General features: G+C 35.9%; 1 protein-coding gene across 9 annotated transcripts in view; it reads left to right on the forward strand.

Annotated features, from left to right (window-relative positions):
* Nucleotides 1-22,912, forward strand: part of DPH6 (diphthamine biosynthesis 6) — a 445,353-nt gene that overhangs the window by 239,920 nt on the left and 182,521 nt on the right. The window lies entirely within an intron of this gene.

A 22,912-nucleotide genomic window follows, 5' to 3' on the forward strand; every position in this document is an offset into this window, starting at 1 on the left:
GGCTGCATCATCACATGGGACTGGTTCCTGTGTTTTGCTCTGAATTAATTGGTCTGGTGTGGACTTGGGTTTGAGATTTTTTTATATACATCTAAGGTCAAGAACCACTAATCTAAAACTACATAGGGAAAAAAATATTTTTTTTTTCCCTAGGCCCAAGATTTGTAATTCCAAGTGCAGAAGTAAAGTGCATACAGGAAGATCACAGATTGTCCCACCTTAAGATCAATGACTCACTATGAAGCATTCCTTAATTCTAAAGGAAAGTTTCAGAATCTTGCTGGTCAGATTGACTTGCTGGTGGAGGAGATAACTTATTTTTCCCCCCCAAAAATATGTTCTTTTAACCTCAACCTGGAAGAAATCACTTTAAGATCTTCTCTTCATAAACTAAAGAACTTTGTGAGTTAGTTCCTTTCTGTAGTATTGCATACTCTAGAAACTGGATCAAAGCAATGATTGGGTAAACTTTGGGAAAATAGTATATACCCATTTCCTTTTGTTAGTAGAAGAGAAAAACAGTATAGAAATATTTGTTTCCCTCTGTTCTTGCCTTTATGTTCTTTCAAATGGATTCAAGATAGTTACTGTTTATCCTGTCGCTAAGGAACTAAGTCTCATGCAATTAATTTACATTAGGAGCAATATCAGATGATGATCCTACAAAAGTGCCTCCTCTTTTCATGCTGTATTTTCTAGTTCATGCATTGCCACAAGCAGTCAGATTACCTGTACTAGTCTAGGATATGTTGAGGAAAATAATTTTTTTCACTTTAGTATCAAATACTTTTCTCTTAATGTCCTTTGCTCTACTTTTTTAATCTGTTTATAATTTTCTTTCCTGACTAAATTATGTCCAAAAAAAGGTACCTGCTAAATCATGATGTTTGATTAGATATTTCTGATTCTACTTACGAGAATGAAACGAATTTCACATGAGCCAGTGGCTCAGCTCTCACACCACATACTGATCCATAACACTGCCAGAAGGTTGTACAGCAATTAGACTTCAGTTCTGAGAGTTAATAGTTTCCTCACTCTCCTCCCTCTGTCAAGTATATTTAGCTGAGCTTGTGCATATGACTTAAGTTCGTAAAAAGTTTACAAGTGCAGCTGGAATGCTTAGCATTTGATTGTTACATAAATAAGTATTTGAGAACATATGGAAACTTGACAGTGTTAGTACCAGATGTTCCAGTAACACAATAATGTACTTTGAATGTCCTTTCTCACTTTTGGCTTGTTTATTTTGGCAGTCTCTCTTTATCTGTGAAGTTTCAGATTAGTGCATATTAACTCTGTCCGAGTAGTGTTGATCCTCTTATTGTTACATTTGAGTTACATGTATTACATTTAGTGTGTAGAATTACAAATAACATAGACATTAATACACAAAGTCATTTTTTTACACATCTCCGTAAAATACAAATATTTCAGCTCCTAAATGTTTATGGTATTTAAAGAATAAAGAAATCTTCTCTGGGCATATGAATGTACTCTTACCTCTATAGGAATTGCCCTTCCAATTATGAGTTATCCAAGTATTTTCTTTCCCTTTCTGACTACCAGGCACTTCAGTTAAGAGATTTCTTGAATGAATTCTCCTTCCTTCCTCAGGTCTTCTCACCCCCACTCCATAGCTGACTGTATCTTGATATGCAGAAGCTATTGGCATTCTAAAGCACAATTTTTGTTTGTTTGTTTGTTTGTTTGTTTGGCCATACCCATAGCATGCAGAAATTCCTGAGCCAGGGATTGAACCTGAGCCACAGCAGTAACCTGAGCCAGGATAGTGAAAATGCCAAGTACTTAACTGTTAGGCCGTCAGAGAACCCCCAATTTTTTTGTTTCTTTATGGTTTTATTTTGCAGTTATTTCAACCTCCCTGAAGGATTGTGAGAATAGGAACAGGACATAGAATACTCATATATCTTCTAGCCAGATTCACTTATTATTGACAGTTTTCCTCATTTCTCTTTTCAGATGCATATGCTCACTCACTCTCTCTCCCTCTCCCTTTGCATGTGCGTGTGTATAAAATGTATGTATTATGAGTTTATTTATGAATGTGTATATATATATGTGCACACACATTTTTTGAACCTTTTGAAAGTTAGTTGAATGGCCTTTTACTCATATACTTCAGTGTGTATTTTTTCTAAGAATAAGAATATTGGCTTACATATAAGTTTAAAATTGATATGTTTTTCTAATCTTCCATCTGTGTTCCAGTTTTGCTAGGTGACCCAATGGTATCTGTTATAGGAAACCTTGGCCTTACTTCCAGAGTTAGGTTGCACATGTTGGATGTGTTCCCTGTAGGGGCTGTATTGAGGTAGTTACCAGGCTTTGGAAGCTTAGTAGCCCAGCAGTTTACTGAAGGAGGTAACTTAAAGAAAATGTCCAAATATGGTCAAGGATGAAAGCAAAATGTTGAAGCCAAAAATTCAGTTCTAAGCCTCAGAATGAGTGGTCAGGTCCAAAAAGGACAATCAATCATGAGATTAGTTGGGAAAATGTGATACAGTATGTGCGAAGGCAGATGATTTAGAATTAATGCCCTGAGATCAATGGAGGTCTGTCTTTTTGTAACATCTCTAGTAAGGAAGCAAGCTTGACAGCCTAAAAGAGCCAGACACTGCCTTGCTTGGGCTTTGACTGATGGAAGAGTGCAACTCAGTTAGTGGCATGGCTTTTGTGAGATGAGAGTCTCTTGGTGAACCTCTGGAGCAGAACCTAAAATGGCCTTTAGGGATGGAGGAGTCTAGAACCTCCTGGACTGGTTGCCTCTGATCATGAGGGAAGGGGTAGAGCACCATCGAAATAAGAGTAAAAACAGCATGAAGTAGCAGGGAAAAGGAGTAAAGGGCAAGTAAGTACATGATTTCTATTTTTCAAAGTGGACCTAAAGAAACATCCTTCAGGTTTGTAGGATGGATGAATGATACAGGTCTGGAGAGAAGAGAGTCAATGAAGGTCACTGCTTGAATTGTTTCCCTTGAAATGTGTTTTATTTATATGTAATAGTGTAAAAAATATTTTAGAAATACACTATTATAAATTTCAAGTTTGCCTCCAAAATATAGGAACACAAGGAAAATGTGTATGAGGTTAAATAAGAATAGACCTAATTAGCATTCTTATAGAATGAGCTGTAGATTTACTGGAGACTTGCGAAAGGGAAAAATACCAGAGCACCAGACTAGCACATCGATCATTTGAAATTGTCCGACAGTCTTGAAGAGGATATCCTGGCTACAGAAAGCACATAGCTGTCTTAAGGCCTGGCGCCCAGGTCAAAACTTAATAAGAACAAAAGATGAGCAATTTTGAGAGGAACCAGCTGGCTTAAGGTGATCCAAAGTGCACAGATGTTAAAGGCTTACTGTTCCAGCAATACCATTACCTAACACAGGAATAGCAGAATAACCACTAAAAAAATTACAAAACTTGATTTACCATGTTGACCCTTGAGATTTAATAACATATGTGTTTCCATTTCACCATACTAATTTTTAATTTCTACTTTAATGTTATTTTATTTTGTGTTTCCTGGTTGATGGCCATAATAAAGAACAGAATCTCTTATAAAGGTTGAAAAATAAAGTGTAACTGATCTATCTTAGAAATGTATATAGAATCCCACTGATGTGAGATCTTTAAGTAGGTCTTTTAAACGGTCTAAGTATAATAACCTAGAATTTATCATTGCCTCTATGCTTGCATCAAAATTCCTCAAACTCTTAGCACAGGTGGTTTCATGGCAAGTAGAAAGATGGTAGATCTCAAATCAGTTATGAACCTTCTGATGTGGTAATCAGATGTAAAATGGAGTAATCTAAAACATAAAATCTAAATGGTCTGAGTCATGGGAATAATCAGGAACTGAAGACAGAAGTGGTTTGGAAGATGTTCATTTTGCTAGTGCAGTTAAATTCATGAAAGATATTTCTACGTTCTTTAAAACTGTGGTCATTGTCTTCTCTCAGTGATATTGAACACTTTGTGAGTGTAAGGAATGTTACTGATAATTTTATGGAGGCATTACATACCCTAGAAAAGAGTTATTGAGTACCTCTTAAAGACATTTAAAATGAATCACCCACCATGTATAGTAGAATCAACTTTTTGACTCAGAGGTACCCAACTTTATTTATTTAACAGATAATATTAAGTACTTAATAATAATAATAATAACTTTATGCTTATCTCTATGGCATTACTGAGAGCCTGGGTTGACCATATGAAAATTCCTCATTGCAGTTCCATGCCATACAGGAAGACGTCCCCATTTGCTCTTACTTAAAGATGTGACAACAGTAAGACTAAAAGTACTCCTCTGTGACTAGTTGTCTCTGTTTTCAATTCTAGGACATAGTAACTGTATAAATAAGCAGAATTTCAAATTTGATTATCAAATTCTGTAAGTACATCACGTTCATTGTTATTTGTATTCAGAGAATGTGAGAGTGAGACTAATTTAGCTGCAGCTTGCATCCTTAAAAAAAAAAAACTATCAAAATAGCTTCATGGAGATGAGCTTTGAAGAATGGCTTAAACATACTCTTTTTTCCTTTCTCCTCAGGTTAGTGTCACTTCAAAAATAAAAATAAAAATAGGCACTCTTATTGGAACTTTAGAAGTGATGCTGGATATAAACAGGTTTAGAATATACTGAACTGCAGTAATCCTTCCAGACACATATCGAGATGAATTGATAACCGGATTTGGCATTTCAAATATTTTTTACCCAAGGCAAGGGCTTTAAGGTGTTTTCTTGGTATTAGAGAGTTTAGAGATGAAAAAGGTGCCATTTATTATTTTCTCTTCCTGTCAGCTTAGGACTTCTCTTTGCAATCATGTTTATAATACTGGGCCTAACTGTTCTTAAATGTTTTACCTGTCGAGGAATGTTCCATTCCAGTGTGTACCCAAAGTTTTGCCTGAATAATAGTAGGATAAAATCAGATAAGGTAATTTATTGGAAGAGAACTTGGACTTGGAATCACAGGTGAGTTCTAGTCAGGCATCTGCCTACATAATTTGTGTATGATCTTGAGCAGATCACTTCCTGTCTCTCGGTTCCCTATTTTATCATATGAGATGTGAGAGGTTTTGGCTAGACTGCCATATTCCTCCTGTGTGAAATGGATTCCATCAGCTAGGCATCAAATAAAGAAGTCATTTCTCATGCTAACCACATCAACTGATCAGTTCAGTCAAAAATATTTAAACCATTTACAATAAGACTATGAACAATCAGAAAACTACATAGTTATAGCCTGAGAATGTCAATATCTGCTTTCCTAACATTGGCCTACTTTACTAAGTAATAACAATTTTAGAAATCTTCTGCTCAAATATGACAATAGTATATAGCATTTTGCCACAGTATTATCTTCCAGAATATTACCACAGCTTATGATTGCCAGGGCCATAAACTATAAAGGAAAAAAAGGATTAACTTTCACAATCCTACTTTTTCATGGAATTCAAGGAAGAAAATAACTGTCCTCCTTTGAAAAACATGGCTACATATATTCCTATTTTTCCAAAAAGCAGAACATCCAAATGAAAATAGGTAGGTATTAAACCCTTTTTTTAACTTGATAGCTTACTCATTTGAATAATTTTCCCTTTACCAAAACTGATAGAATATTTCATTATATCAATAGATTGTTTCTGACTGCAAAGACATAACCTCACAGTATTTTTAAAATGAAAAAAGCATCTCAAGTCAGGAGATTCAGCTGCAAGACTTTGTTCTATAACCTCTCATATACATATGGATAGGGTGGTTCCTTTAATATCTATGAGCTCAGTCTCCTTATTTTTAATAAGGTGGTATCAGTAATACTTATCTTTGGAGCTGTTGTCTGGATGAAATGAACTAACAAATGTTAATCATAAAGCATTGTTAATATTAACTCTTACAAAAATACTCAAAAATAATTAATTTTTCATAAATTATGTTGTTTCCATCTGACTACATAGATAGTAGTAACATAATACATTTACAGGTAGTATTATTAAAGCTCAAATATTGGAGTTCCCATCATGGTGCAGTGGAAACAAATCCAGCTAGGAACCATGAGGTTGTGGGTTTGATCCCTGGCCTCAAACCCACAGCGGGTTTGAGGGTTAAGGATCTGGCATTGCCAAGAGCTATGGTGTAGGTTGCAGACGCAGCTCGGATCTGGCATTGCTGTGGCTATGATATAGGCCGGCAGCTGTAGCTCCCATTGAATCCCTAGCCTGAGAACTTCCATATACTGCAGGTGTGGCCCTAAAAAGCAAACAAAAACAAAACAAAAAGAAGATAAAAAGACCCTCAAATATTAAAGGTGGAAGAAAGGAGGGGAATGGAGCCGACATTTCTTGAGCATCCTGCTGCAGCATCAAGAAAAGCTAGACAATAGCTTTATTTTCTAACCTCTGTGTTTCAGACAAAGCCTTGCCATGTTATCACTTTCATAAGAGAAGGGAACTAAATACCTTTCTGGGTGCTATAAATTGTGGAACAAAGAGCAGTTGCTCGGATATGGAGAAACTATAGGTTTTCCTCTATCACCTCTCTCCTGTGCCATTCTCCAAATTTTATTTTCTTAATATATAAACCAATCATAAGTATATAGCCTATAAGTCTAATGGATATGGCGACACACCAAGCCAAGAACAGATTTGCTTATCAAAAGATTGCTATTCAAGTTGGAATCCAGGTGGATTTTTAGTTGAAATGCTATGAGAAAAGGAAAAATGAAAAAAGCAAAACCTTCTTCATTATGAATATGAGATAATTACTTTTCAAAAATCATTGCAGCCCTAATCCAAGAAGGGGCCACAAGGTTTAATTGTGGGTGTGCTATTTACAGATTAATTAGGACATTTAACTTCATTTTTTATACCACAGAATTAATCCCATAAAAATTAGTGATCTCGAAGGAGTCAGTTGTCAACTCTGACAGGATCTCTTTGCCATAATCTATTAAAATGCTGCTTTTATCTTGTCTTGCCGGTGTCATATTTTATGGATTTTTTCATAAACACTGCCTATACTTCATAAATGTCTCAATTTTCTAGTCTATTAACATTACTTCAAAAGCAATTGATAAAAGAGTAGGGCATGCATGAAATAATACACCAATAATGTGAAGTGCTGGAGGCAAGAACAGTGGGTAGGATCTGCACAGCTTGTGAGCAGAAACAATGAAAGGATGTTTTATCTACTACAATAAAGAAACAAATGATCATTTTTGATAGTAGAAAAAAGATTGCTAGTAATTGGGCAGATGAAAAATGAGTTACAGAGAAAATACAGCATATTTTGAAAATGAAACTGAAATGAGAAAATAAACATCTCCAAGTATATATTTACATTATGGGGAAACTTTTCCCTTTGGTTACTAAAGATTCAGTATTTGGCTTGATGTAGCTTAAATGTGATAGTTTTGTTCTATTTGTAAACAGTATTTCCTTTGTATGTATATATTTAACAAATCTATTAATATGTATATTTTGTTTTAAAATGTTGCAATTAGTTTTATAAATCTTCATAATTTTATTATTTTGGTTTTTGAAATCTATTTAATTTTTCTTTTGAATGTATAGATAATATGTCTGTAGCATCCTCTTTAAAGCACTAATGTATGACCTAGGCTGATATAAGGAAATTAGTATCTTATCTAGATTTGTATCACAAATTTAATTCACAGGTACATAATCAAACTGACTTTTCAAAACTTAGTTAATATATATTTAAATCAATTAGATGAAATGAAGACAAAGAAGACTAAGTAGATGCAGAATTTCTGATTTTCCTCTTATTTATATTTTTGCCACCTGATTTAGCTAAACAAAGCCATATACTGTTCTGGACTGTCATTCTTAAAATATCATGCTTTATAAAATGAGTGACCATAAGTCACAATATGGGACAGTCTCATTGTTTTTCTGTAATTATCAAAAACTTGTTTCACTCTCAAAAAATGTACTAGCTTGGATGACAAAGTATATATGGTCACCTATTGAACTATGTGGTCAAATTGATATTGGAAGGGATGTTTTAGTAAAACATTTAATTTTAAATTTCTAAAAGTACTATCTGAAAGAATTAGTGTTAAATTCAGTAAAGTCCTTGGTTCTTGGTTCATATTCTTTTTTTAACTTGGAAATAAGACCATTTTGTGGTTTCTCAAGTCAAGAAATAGTCTTGACTAACTCCATTATGGTCATTCAATTCTAACACTTGGAACGTGGATGGTATTTCTCATTTACTAAGAGATAGTGATAGAATAGATTGTTGAATTTTACTAGTGCTACTCTATGAAGCAGGAAATGTTGTTGAATAAAGTACAGGATCCAGCATAATGATAATATGTGTGCCTGTGATCTTACAGAGGCACAGGAGATCATGATCAAGGAGAATCTTTAGTCCTCAGATGTTGAAAAGAATATTTGAGAACCATGGCCCTCAGTACTAACATAAGGGAACAATCACCAGAATTTTGTGCATAATATCCAGACTTACTTGCTTACTTATGTAAGCAACATAACAATTTATTAACCTGCCCCAATTTCCACCCATCTCACAAACTCCTTTCTTTTTCAATCTTTCCCATAGTAGGAAACTTCATAAATATTCACCCAGTTGCCAAAAACTTAAGGATTTTCCATTTCCTCTTTTGTCCATTATATGCATCAATGTATTCTGTCATTTCTACCCTTAGAACCCAGTCAGAGTCTATCTGCTATTTTTTCCCCACCCTTACCAAGCTAGTCCAAGCTACTTTAATCCTCCTTCATGGTTTTACAAAAGCTATGTTATCTGATTTCCCCACTTACCCTCTTGCCTTTTTCCCCACAATTCATTCTCCACATAGTATTTGAAATGACTTTTTAAAAAATGTAAATTGACAAAAAGAGACAAGTGAGATTCACCAAACTAAAAAACTACTATACAGCATAGAAAACAATCAACAGAGTGAAAATGCAAACTATGAAATGGCAGGAAATATTTGCAAGCCATATATCTAATAATGAGTAGATTTCCAAAATATATAAAGACCTCCTACAACTCAGTAGCAAGGAAACTAATAACCCAAATTTTAAAATGGTCTAAAGACTTAAACAGACATTTCTTCAAAGAAGATACACTAATGGCTAACAGGTATGAAAAAATGTTCAATGTCACTAATCATCAGCAGATTGCAACTCAAAACCACGAATTATCACCTCACACTGATGAAGACAGTCATTAAAAAAAAAAAAGGGTTGGAGTTCCCATCGTGGCACAGTGGTTAGCGAATCCGACTAGGAACCATGAGGTTGTGGGTTCGGTCCCTGCCCTTGCTCAGTGGGTTAACGATCCGGCGTTGCCATGAGCTGTGGTGTAGGTTGCAGACGCGGCTGGGATCCTGCGTTGCTGTGGCTCTGGCGTAGGCCAGCGGCTACAGCTCCGATTCGACCCCTAGCCTGGGAACCTCCATAGGCCGCAGGAGCGGCCCAAAGAAATAGCAAAAAGACAAAAAAAAAAAAAAAAAAAAGGCAACAAATGTTGATGAGAACATGGAGTTGAAAACCTTGTACTCTGTCAGTGGGAATGCAAAATGGTGCAGCTGCTATTGTCAACAGTATGAAAGTTTCTTAAAATATTAAAAATAGAACTACCATATGATCAAGCAATCCCACTCCTGGACATTTATCCATAAGAATGGAAATCAGAGTCTTGAAGAGATATTCATTGCAGCACTATTCACAATAATCTAATACTGGAATCAACTTAAATATCCACCGATGGATGAATGAATAACAAACATGTGATGTATACATACAATGGAATATTAATCAGCCTTTTAAAAATAAAGTCCTGTAATATGTGACAAATGTCCTCACTTGAGGACATTAAGTGAAATAAGACATTCACAGAGGGATAAACACTGCATAATTCCAGTTATATGGGCTATCTAAAATAGGCAAACTTGGAATTCCCATTGCAGCTCAGCAGGCTAAGAACTCAACTTAGTGTCTGTGAGGATTCAGGTTAGGTCCCTGGCCTCACTCAGTGGGTTAAGGATCCTATGCAGCATAGGTCACAAAAAATGCAGCTCGGATCCAGTGTTTCCATGGCTGTGGTATAGGTCAGCAGCTGCAGCTCCAATTCATCCCCTAGCCTGGGAACTTCCATGTGCGGCAGGTATGGCCATAAAAATAAAAGAAAAGGAATAAAATAAAATAAAGGTAATAAAATAGTCAAACTCATAGAAGCAGAGAGGAGAATGTTGTTTACTAGAGGCTGAGGGGCAGGTAGAAATGGGGTGTTGCTAATCAACAGATGTAAGGTTTCAGTTATGCATGATAACTTCTATAGATCTGCAGTATAACATCAAGCCTATATATAACAGTACTGTGCTGTACACTTAAAAATATGAGATCTCATGTAAAGTAGTCTTACCACAATATTATAAAAAATTTATGTACATCTGATTACATATATCAGTAAATTTACATTAAATTGAGGATAAAATCCAAGCTCTTCACTGTGGCCTCTGAGCACTACATGATAGAATCCATCTCCCTCATTTCTTACCATTCGCTCCCTTTCCCTTTCTTCTAGCCACACTATCTTTTATTTATGCCCATCCAGCATGCCAAACTTTTTCTTGCTTGACATTGCCACTGCATGTCTGCCTACTCTTTGTCAGCATATTATCTTTTATGAGGCCGTCTCTGACTATCCTACTGAGTACTATTTTAACTCACCTCTCATTCAGTCTCTACCTTCCCTTCTCTAGTTCTAGACCAGTGATGATGACTTGAAGGTAGCTTTGTCATTGACTTTGGCAGATATTATCAGAATAGCTAACATTTACTGAGCACTTGCTATGTATGTGACAGAACTAGTCTAAGGGTTTCGCATGAATTCTGCTTCCTACAATAATCCTATGAGTAGATGCTGTTATTATTTTCTCTTTATAGAAGAGAAAAGCAAAGCACAGAACCGACAAAACCAAAATTTGAACACAGATTTTTCTGGCTCTTTGCACTGTGCTGCTTTCTGTGTAGTAGGGTGAACCGTGTCATGTCGTCAGGAAAGTCTTTGAGGGCTTTGAAGGCTAACATTAGTAGGGAAAAGATCAAACCACTTGAGGACAAAGACCAGAAACAGCATACGTGAATCACCACTACTAATTATGGACAGAGCAAAAGCAGAGCCTGGCACCAGCCAAGATGAAAAATTATGTCACCTGGTAAGCAGTCAAGGAAGTGCAGGTAGGAGGATGAAAGCAGAGGTAGGCATGCAGACTCTAGGCATGCTGAGCTCTTGTTTGTTTGTGAGTTCAGCTCTGGGCCCTCTTTTCATGCTGCACTTCCTTCCTAGATAATATCATCCATACATATGATTTCAGACACCACCTGTATATATGCAAATGACTCACAAATGTATCTCCATAGCTTAGACCATTCCTTAGGGTTCCAGCTTTTATATCTAATGGCCACTTTGTCACCTCTTCACAAACATGTCAAGAGAAATCAAACGTAGCATGCCAAAACCATAGTTCCCTTAAACCTTGGCCTCTCTCAATGTCCTTAGGTCAGCAACACATAAACACAAAACCTAGGGGACATCCTTCAAATATCCCTTTCCCTTACCCTCATTTTTCATATTCAAATGTGATAAGACATCAAATGCTCTTCTTCCTAAATATCTCCGGAATCCATTCATTTCTTGCCATCTCTTCCCAGAGTCTTATTGCAAGCTCCCATCGTCACTTACCCAGATAATGCTGACAGTTTCCTCTATTAGCTTGGTATCAACTTTGGCTCTCCAGGCAAAGTGATGTTGTTTGAAAAGTGTGTATTTGATAGTGTTGATCCCTAGCTAACAGAATTTGCTAATGGTTGGTAAAATAAAGTTAGGAATTAAGGATGATGGCTAGATAGTTGGCTGGACCATCAATGAATGATTGTCCCATAGATTGAGATAGGAAGAGCAGAGGAAACATAAGTTGGTAGGGGTGGGGGTAAGTCAAGTTTTTGTCTTTGTTTTTGTTTTGGCTGGAGTGGGTTGAATTTACAATATCTGGTAGGCATCCAAGTGGCTATTTCAAGCAGGTAAATAAGTGCATGAGTTTGGAACTCAAGGGAGAGGTCAGGGCTATATATATAAAACTGAAAGTCATAGCATGTAGATGGGAATTAAAATCTAGAAACTGAATAAATTGACCTATAGAGAAATGACAGAGAAGCAAATAGGAGAGGGATCAAATCCTGAAACATTCTTAATAAGATCAGTTGATCTCATTTTGTGGATCTCTGTCTATTACAGACAAAAACAAAACCAAGGAAGCATGGTACCTCAGAAGTGAAGAAAGTACTTAAAGATGAGAGAGGAGGAAGTGGGGAAAAAAGAATTACATAGTAGGACAAAAGCTGTTTTAAACAGGAAAAAAAAGAGGATGGGGAACTGACCTCCAGATTTGACAAAATGGGGCTAATTGAGAACTTAGGCAAGACTGAATTCAACAGACTGGTAGAGATAAAAGCCTAATAGGTATTGGTTAAAGTGCAATGGGAGAAGAGACAGGGGATACAAACTATACTTTCAAGGAGTTTTACCATAAAGAGGAACAGAAATATGGCAGTTGCAAATTGGAATCAAGAGATTATTGTTTTAAGATGTAAGTCCCTATAGCATATTGTTCTGTTAATGGGTATAATCCAAATGAGAGGATAAAACTGAACACATAGGACAGATAAATAGTATTTTCAGAATCCAAGCCTTTGTTTTGGCAAGATGGATGGGAAATTTAATTAGAGCGGTTAATCTTAAATAGGAGCACAGATGATTCTATTGTGGTCTAAGGGAAGGTGCAGAATACAGGCTCATCTGTTTGTAGATCTGGTACTGGAAAAAATGAAATAAGAAGCTTGGTGGCACCAATGAACTATCTACAGAAAAGAAACAAATTCATGGATATGGAGAACATACTTGTGGTTGCCATGAGGGAGTGGGAGGGACTGGGAGTTTGGGGTTAGTAGATGCAAACTATTGCATTTGAGATGGATAAGCACCAAGATTCTGCTGTATAGCCCAAGGAACTATATCTGATTACTTGTGATGGAACACAATGGAGGGTAAGGTGAAAAAAAGGATGTACATACATGTATAACTGTGTCATTTTGCTGTACAGCAGAAATTGACAGAACATTTAAATCAACTATAATAAAAAAAATTTTAAAGAAATAAGCTAGGTCATTAGCTTAGAGAAGATGAGATATAAAATAGTTGTTAGTAGAAATGGAAAGTTAAAAATACTAGGGAAATATAGTAGGACTGGGCAACATGAAAGACCTGCTTGAAATTTGTGATCATAAATTTAACATGGTATCTGTCTGCATAGTCATGTGTTTTTCTCCAGTGACATTCAGATCTTGGATAGTGGCGCAAAGTCTTTAGAGAGTTGGGTGTAACTTTTGGGGTTTTGACAAGAAAATCCAAATGAGCATCAAGGGGCAAAGGAGTTAAAGTTATGATTAAAGTGATGGAACCTGGAATCTGAGATAGCCAAGGAAGGATATGATCATATGAAGGGGAAGGTAGGAGTACAGTAAAAAAAAAATGGTGAAGTCAATGGATTGGAAGACTTCTAAAAAAATTTAGAAGGAGAAGACCAGAACAAGTAGGCTCTAAAATGTGGTAGTAACCAAAGAGGATGCTAAAAATCAAGATCCTGGAAGTAATGTGGTTATTGATGATGACGAAGTCAGTCAGTGTTTCTCACACATTTTGGACTGGACACAGTAATATGATTTTTGAACCAACTTAGTGTGCTCATACATGAAAGAAATGTTCATGAAACAGTGTTTACTTAATATGATAAACTGTTATTTTAAAATCTATGTTATACTTAAAAGAAAAAAACTAATTATAACTCATTCAGTCAATTCAAATGTTATTGATTTTTATGGTTACTAATGAACTAAAACTAACACTTTAAAAACACAGCTCTAATGACTCTCAGAATGATTAGTTAAGGTGGGTGGAGTGGTGAAATGGGTGGTTGAAAATGTAAGATTCAGACACCTAAGAGTCCACAGGGCCAGGTGAATTATCTGTCTCCACATGGAAGCCACCAAGGATGATAGGAATAATGGACAGTGGAAGACAGTGAAATAGCCGCTAACTTAGTCCATGAATGAGTTCAATGCCAAGGTGATAGGTGCTCGACAATGTCAAGTAGGGAAGTGGTGATACAATCTGTTGGTGGTCTGTGCTTCTAAGAGGCCATAGGTTTTAAGAAACTAGAGAGGACACAGTAGTCCCAGGTCTTACAACATGTGGTAGGAAAGAAAAAAAGAACTCCCCTTTGAAGGCCTCAGGGGAAGATGCAGACCTGAAATATAACCTGGTTTCACTGTAAGCAATAAGGTGAAGAGACATTTGCAAGAAGAGATTGTGGATATGGGGGATTTTATTGCTATGGGATTGTTTCATTAAGTTTGGGTCTTCTGGGGAGTTCTCGTCATGGCTCAGCAGAAATGAATCCAACTAGGATGCAGGTTCCATCCCTGCTCTCACTCTGTGTTAGGGATCCGACGTTGCCATGAACTATGGTACTAGGCCAACAGCTGTAGCTGTGGCTGTGGTGTAGGCCAACAGCTGTAGCTCTAATTTGACCTCTAGCCTGAGACCTTCCATATGCCATGGGTGTGGCCCTAAAACAGGAAAAGAAAAAAATAAAAACAAAAATAAGTTTGGGTCTTCTGTAGAGCTCAGGGAAAGGCTTTGCGGGGTCAGAGACAGGTAAGAGATGGGATCAAATGAAAATGACTTGAGAGGCTTAGGTGGATCTGATTAGTTTTGATGGTAACATTAGAGAGAAGTGGGTGGTCAGTCCAGATGAGCCTTCTTCACAGACTGTTTCATAACAAGTTTGTAGAGGTGAGATGGTAGCATTTCAGTTGAGAAACTGTGAGCAAGGCAATTCCAGGGACTTCTCTTCAATCCTGACGTAGCTGATGTAGCAATAGGACAGGGTCACCTCTTGTGACTACACTAACTCCTTCAGGCCAAGAGGCCACTGGCCAGCCCTTTGGAGGAACTAATTTGCTAAATTGTGCCTTGTGGCCAGAAAGGCTTAACACATATAAAAGAGAGAGACCATGAATTCCATTTCTCCTCTTCAGAGTGTTGGAAACAATTAGGATTAATTATGTGGTTTTGTGTGGAAGTGATGATATGAATTTCAATGATATAGAAAAAAAAAAGATAAGCCTATTTTTAAGGGAAATAGTTCTAGTTTAGGTCCATTATAGCTACACAATATCACTATGAGATATGAGAAGGAGATAACTAAATTATTCATATTATAATTTTATTTGTATTCTATTCTTTATTTTTCCTGTAAAATGTCCCTATTTGTTATTAAAACTAGCATGTTTTGTGAAGAGATTTATGTTAATTACATAGAAAGACGCCTTAGTCAGAATAGCAAATTCTGTAGTGAATTTCAGGGTTTTTAATGTGTGATCTCTATGGTGTAGAATATTTCTTGCTAATGGTTCATGCCATCTATATATCTAGTGATCTTTGAACCCTATATTCATTATTATGGCTATAGCTGTACCGAAATGGCAACATGTTGTTAAAATATGAAGCACTGATTGAAGAAACTAGATATAATTATGCTTGTAAAGGAAAACAAACCTTCTAGGAGTTTTTAGGAGACAAAATAATACCTTTAAAATGTTATACTCAAGGTAAACACATTACGACAGATGACAAATGCCAGGTTTTCTAAAAAAGGAGAGAGAGACAGAACACAGTATCAAAGGCCCTCTCAAAAAGTCACTCACTTCAATAAACTTTTTTTTTAATAGGAGGTTTCTCAGAATTTTCTTTCGATGGATTTGAACATTCTTATTAAAGAAATGAATAAATATATAAAGTCACTGTTATTTCAGCAAAATCTGAAATCCTACCAATGGGTAGCATCATTCCTCAATTTGGGCTACCAACTTTTATCCCAGTAGGTCTATTTCTGTGTCATGAAGCCTGAGAGCCTAAAAACATAATGAAAACTAGTTCCTGTCACCAGCTGAACCAGTATCATTATCATATTAATCCTAACAATTCAGGGGGGAAATCAGTTATCAAATACTCTCATACTAGGCTGCAGAAATACTCTCACAACAGAGGACCATATATGGAGGGCTGAACTTAAGCTAGCTGTCTTAGAGACTGAACAAGTGTTGATCATTTGTCTATTGAACTTTTCTTGAAGGGGATATATTCATTATTGTTTAGGATCAGGTAGACAATTTATGTTCGTATATTTTCACTGTAATAATAGCTTAATAACACTGCCAGATGTTTGGAAAGTGTGTTTACCTTTGGATACAACTGTAAGAAACACACACACACACACACACACACATATATATATTCCAATACAATAACCTTTTATCTATGTATATTTTTATCAGAAATTATTTATGAAAATGCATTTTAGGATTACACAAACATTTGAGTATTTGTACCTTTAACACTAGTACTCATTTTAGGGCTCAGTTCTGAAAGCTTCTGGAAAAAGGACCAAAAAAGTACTTATATGAGGAAGCAAGCAAGCTGGCAATGAATCAAGTGTTAGGGAAAGGAATGGCAATGTCTACGTTCAGAGAAAAAGAGTGAGGAAGAGGATAGAATAAAATTACAAAAAAAGATGGCAGTGGAATGTAAGATCAGAAATGAAGGGGAAACTGTCTCAGCAGAAAAGTAAAATAAGACCCAGGAAAAAAAATTGTATATATCACAAGAAGTTACCACCCTGACAACATGATTCCCCTTAATCTGTACCCAAACACCTTTCTTCATATCTGTCTGGTCATTCATAAGCAGACAAGGCTGAGCTATCTGCCTTAAGCCCTAAAGTCTCACAACATCATCTTTTGTAGCTGAGATGCTGGAAGTAAATCCTGGAAACTTGGGAAGGGCTGCAAACATTGAGTTTATTAAAAAACAAACAAACTTATGCCATTTACCCTCTAAGTTATTCCAAATAAGTAGAAAATACAAAAGAGCCAAAAATTAACAAATCACAGGATTTATACAGAAAAACAAGAGTGTGATATTGTGAAGTTTTATTATAACATAAAAATCTATAGGCTGAACTGTGTTATAATATCATGCTTCCCTTGTTTACCTGGATTGCTAACCACTGTTTAACATTTCCCCTACTCGTTGTTGATTGTCAAGTCAACAACATGTAGGTTTTTATTTTAAATTACCGTGAAATTATAAAGACAAAAAAAACAATGTCAGTGAGGTGTTTTCTAGAATGCTCCTGATTTCACTTCTGTGAGGAATAGATTAATTTTCTGCTAATGGTTTTGTAGCTAGGTAAGCAACTTCCTGTATTGCCTCTAAGTAACTTACATCGTGGGCATTGTTTCTTTTAGACAAATTTGACTTATGTTGGGAACTGTTAATGACCTGAGAATGGGATGTTTGTTTATTTATTTTGTCTCCTAAAATCTATGGTAATTAATTAGTTTGGATTATGCATGCATAAAGAAACAAACAAAGAAAACCACATTTATTGCATAAACCAAAAGAAAAAAACATCCTAACCTGCTAGCTTCTATTAACAAATACTATAGCAAAGGGCAAATGCATTAGGTGGCAGAGGGAAAGACGGAAGTGGATAATTATTTGTAGCAATGCTTTTACTGTTGTTCGAAGGAGACAGACTAACAGTGGCAGCAGTCATTTTGCTGAATCAAAGTCCATGTTAGTCGCATTATACACTGCCACAAAAGGTTGTTAAGGCTGGTATTAGCATGTACCACTGAGGACACTGGAAGGACTCGGTCTGTCACACTAAATCGCCTTCTTGCCCTCAACCATTGAAGTCTCCAGCTCCTCTGACATGTTCTTTCATTAATGGCCTGGCCTTGACAACTGATCCTAATTGCCTCTGAACCGCACTTCATGTATTATTGGTGTCTGCCTGCCCTGGTTCATGTCAACAAGCCACGGCATGCACACGGTGTGCCCAGTGCCTTTTCGGAAGCCAGGCTCACACTGTCTATTCCTCTGCGGGGCCTGGGTCTCCCTGGGAGTAAAGCAGAAAGCTAAAGATCTTCCTGTCTCTTCTTAGTCATACTTTAATGTCATTTCATGCTGGGTCCCATGAAACTTCTGTGAGGACTCACTCAAATATTCGACCAATAACGTAACATTCTATTAAGGCACAGATACCAATGCTGACTTAAATCTGGCCTTATTTTAGTAACTAGTAAAATGTGTGTTTATTGTAAAATCCTTTTTCAGCTTAAGACAATACGGTTTACATTCTTTTTTCCTTGATTATGTGTGACAATTTCAATTTGATATGTTATAATGGCCAAAAAGGTCCCTAATGTTATGTAGTTTCTAGGTGGAATTACACATTAGACCAGAATTCCCCCAAAAGTAAATTATTAAAGGTTTGAGAGGGATGTTTTACCTCTAACACTTGCCAACAAATTTATATTTACTGCATTTTCTAGAAGTAGTTAAAATAAATTTAGTGCATTGCATGTATTTAAAAGTCTTTGTTCTGACATTTTCAGAAGACATTTGTAATTTAATTTACTCTTCTATAAGGTGAGTTATTTGCTCACAGTGAAATATTTTAAAATCTGAAATATAACATTACAAATGCTCAAGATATTCACCATTTGGGGGGGGGGGCGGAGGCTGTGTATCAGATTTTAAATTTACCTCATTCCTGTGGCAGTTTTTTACAATCACATCACCAAACAATAATATGAGATTCTTTCAATCTTTTCATCCTTTTTTATTTATTGAAGGCAGTTTTCTGGTGAGCTTTTTAAGCATGCAAGTTCTAGCCGTGATCATAAAAAATAAATCATAGAAGCTCTTCCGTGCTAGGTATCATTTAGCCTAATCTAGACAGTGACATTTGGGCCACTAACAGCATAATCATGGTTATTGCTACAAATTGCTCCATGTTTGAGTTTTAATGTTATAAGTAAATTATGCCACCGGATAAAATATATGTTTCTTTGGGAATTAAACATGTTTATTTCAGCAATGTGGCCGTGGAATAGCACGTAGACTTTTGACTTCTTTCATGTAGTAACACTGCCACCTTCTGAAGCACAGAGGGATTGTCCTCAAGGTTAGCTGTCTGACTCTAAAGACTTCTCAGGTGGCCATTTGCTGTGATTCAGCAGGAAAAAACTTCCAGTCAAAAGCATTCAAGTCTAGAAGCAGTCTGGTTTTTATCATATAAATTATGAGTTTGTTCTTAACTCTTCATTTTAAATAGCTAAAAATGAATCTGAGAATCCAACAGTCAGTAAAATATTATTTTCTCTTTTCACTTTACCACCAAATGCCTTTTCATTTTCTGGACTTGAGAACTATCTTGACTGGTGATATGTAGTTTTCCTGTAAGACAACCCAGTTTGATGTGAAGTTAATAATTCTGGTATGGAAGTCACACAGCAAGAGCAGTTGCCTGGCAGAAGTGGGGCAGTGGTGGCCACAGCTGGGGTTGTGAGAAAGGATGGCAAATGCTGTTTTTCTATCATTCAATCAGACAGTATGCCCTTCAGCAGAAGAGCAAGCCCTCCTGATTCTTTAGAATTAGTGAGATTAGCATGAAGCACATAATGCAGGATGATGGAATTTGTCATAATTTGCATTGTCCTGGAAAAATGCGGGTTGATAGAGCGACGCATTTTGGAGCATGTCATGTCCCACGGGCAGGTCACAGGGGAAGCTTGGCAGAAATAATTTTGTGATATGTGCATCAGTTGCAAATGCTTCATAAATGATTTGTCAAAATAAAATAAATAGGAAGAGGTTAGAAAGGTAGAGAAAGTAGGGTCATTGTGGAAGCATCTCAAAGATTTGGATATACCATCCTCTGGTATCACATTTTCAGTGAACAAACAAAAATGCATAGGACACATGATTTCACTCTTTTTTTGGTTTTAAATTGCCAACGCCTTCTGGTAAGTCTAAGAGTCATCTAAGAGTCATATCTTAGAAAATGTATATGTGTTCCTACCAAGTTTATTGATCGAAGCCCCTTACAGAAATGATCAAATACAGCCACATTAGGAAAGGTTTTCTGAGAGATTGCTTCTGACCTTGATAATGTTCCCAAACTGCAGATAGGAAAGGATAATCGGCATGTAGTTGACAAAACGAACATGACAGTGTTACTTATCCGCAGCAGCATTTCTGGAAATGGGCATGTAGAATTCAGACAGGCAAGGAGAGCATGCTTATTTAGCCTAGCACTGAAAGAAGTAAAGGTCCAATGTCAGGAATTGGCCATGGTTTATTTATGGAGGACCTGACAGTGATGCCACTGCCTTTGATATTTAGGAATTTCTTCTACCCAAGAACATTACAACTAGTGTTTGCAGGTTATGTTATTTATCATATACTTCACAGAGACATTCTGCAATGTCCCCTTTATTTGTCTTTCTTTATACATTTCAAACAAAAGATTAATGCTGGCAGTTCAGTAACACTGATCTTTTATGACAGTTGAACATTTGTGGGTTGAGGGTCTAATAAGGAAAAAAATTAAGTAAGGAGTTTAGGGAAAATGAAAAAAATAATCGCTTGTGAGGATCAGGCTTCTAATAAAAACGTTTGTTCTTACTACAGTGTTAGATAAGAAGAAGACTCATTTTCTCAGATGGTTATAATTGTAAAATCAGGTTTTATGAAAACTAAAATTACCTCAGGGCACAGCTCAACATGAATAAATCTTTCAACACCCAGTATCTGGAAACATGATACACATGAAACTAATAATGCCCTACAATTACAAGTAGATCAAGAAGAATTGTGTGAAGTTTTTTAAAAGTATTATTTATTGAGTTCTGTAACATGAAAGTGACTCCAAATAATTGTTAGTTCAGAGCATTTTAAATCATTTGTTGTTTGTAAAATAATAGCCCTCTGTATAAACCTCATATGTTTTAAAACTTGCCCTCCTGTCTGTATTCTTCAAAACTGATTGCTTTCAAACAAACTGTTTTACTAATCAAACATAATAACTGCTTTATGGTGCCAATTGTCAAAAAATGTTTTTTTATGAACATTATTTATCTAATATATCATTTCTTGACTCATATTGATTTCTTTAATGAACCCTATTTGCTGGGTTGCAACATTTCAGCCCAGTTTCAGCATTGTGGCCATAAGTAGATGTCTTATACAACATTTGTTGCATTAAGAATTGGGATTGTAGACTCCATTTTTATTGTCTATGTCACATTTTTGTATTTTTCCATTGTCTTCTTTTCAATGGTGACTACTATGCCAAAAAAAAAAAAAAAAAAAAAAAAAAAGGCACCTGTTGCTTCTGTGAAATTTCTTTCCTTGCAGGAAATGTGCTCGCAGTGCCTGATAGTTTGCCTAGATTAGAAATTTTTTAGCGTTTTTCTCCTAAGTGGCAAAGCAATTGTTAGCTTTCTTTGCAGAAAATTATGAGAAATAATAAAAACATTTTTCAAATATATGTGTCATCACTCACCTCCCAAAATGTTTAATAAAATAAGAGTTTATATTTTCCATATAAAATTTTCTAAGTTAATTAACCAGGGTATTGCAGAAGGTAGAACACATTTTATAGTATCTTTAAGCTTTATTATTCTTGTATTCTATCTAGTGGCCACTAACCTCACAACGCTAATTTCACTCTCTGTGTCTTACGAACTGTTTATTCAGTCCTTTGTTCACTCAATCAGTGTATGCACCTACTATTTATGGTACCTATTCTGTGTCCTGTGAAGGATACCATGCTACTTCCTTTAGTGACAGAGGGAGCAGAGAAGGCCTAATCAGGAAATTTAATCAAAGAGTGTTTATTGGGCAAAGCATCTCATCCAGAGTTAATGGTATTGCCACTCACAAATGAGCCTCAGCAAATGAAGAGGTAGGTAAAGGAATTAGCTTATTAATGTGCTATCATCATACTTGCACTGGGTCCAGTTCTTGGTGCTTGCCTGGAAAATGTATCATCAACATGCATGGTAATCTTCATGTTAACGGAAGGATATCTAATCTATGGTTCTTTGTCCATCTAGTTTGTGATGCAATGCAAATCACCAGTTTATTTAGGAATAAAGTGATATTTTTTGCCCAGTAAAGTTGACTTAAGGAAGAAAGCTATACTTGTTTCACATTCTATTTTCATTGACCCATTTTCTCCAACATACTTAATGCCTTAAAAATTATTACTGGGTTTTGGATACTTTTTCCATTTTGCCCTAGCTTCAATAGCTGCCTCTATAAATTCTGTTATTTTAAGTTGTTCTTTGGAATTCGATATGGTAGGCAAGATGTCTCAAGGGAAAAAAATCAAAGACAAACTGGCAACTGAGTCAGCCAAGAATGTCATTGAGCTAATATAGCTTATGGAAGAATGTTCCATAGGGATATCTATTGTAGACATTTCAAGGTAGACAGGTAACTTCCTTGAGTAAATGAGAATATTAGCTAAGCCACTATCCACAGAATTTAAGGCTAAATATTTTTTCTAAATATAAAGGAAACAAATTAATTAATATTTATTAGAATTTTAACTTGAATGTTATCTTTCAAAGAAAAATATTTGGTTACTATCAATTCTTTGAGAAGTTGTTAGTAATGGAAAATAATTAAAAAGAAATAGAGGCAAGAAATAAAATACACTGATTTTAAATACAGTCTTTTTTCCCATCAGTGTAGATGTCTCTAACACACCTCAACATACATAACTTTTGGAGGATCACTCATGAATTTTCCTTTTGTGTCTGTCATAGGTTGTAATACAAAAGTCACTGTACTAGTTTCTGGCTCAAACTTGCACTATAAGCCTCGATGTCCTTTTACTAAGAC

This window comes from Sus scrofa, chromosome 1 (assembly GCF_000003025.6).
Source record: "Sus scrofa isolate TJ Tabasco breed Duroc chromosome 1, Sscrofa11.1, whole genome shotgun sequence".
NCBI lineage: Eukaryota > Metazoa > Chordata > Mammalia > Artiodactyla > Suidae > Sus > Sus scrofa.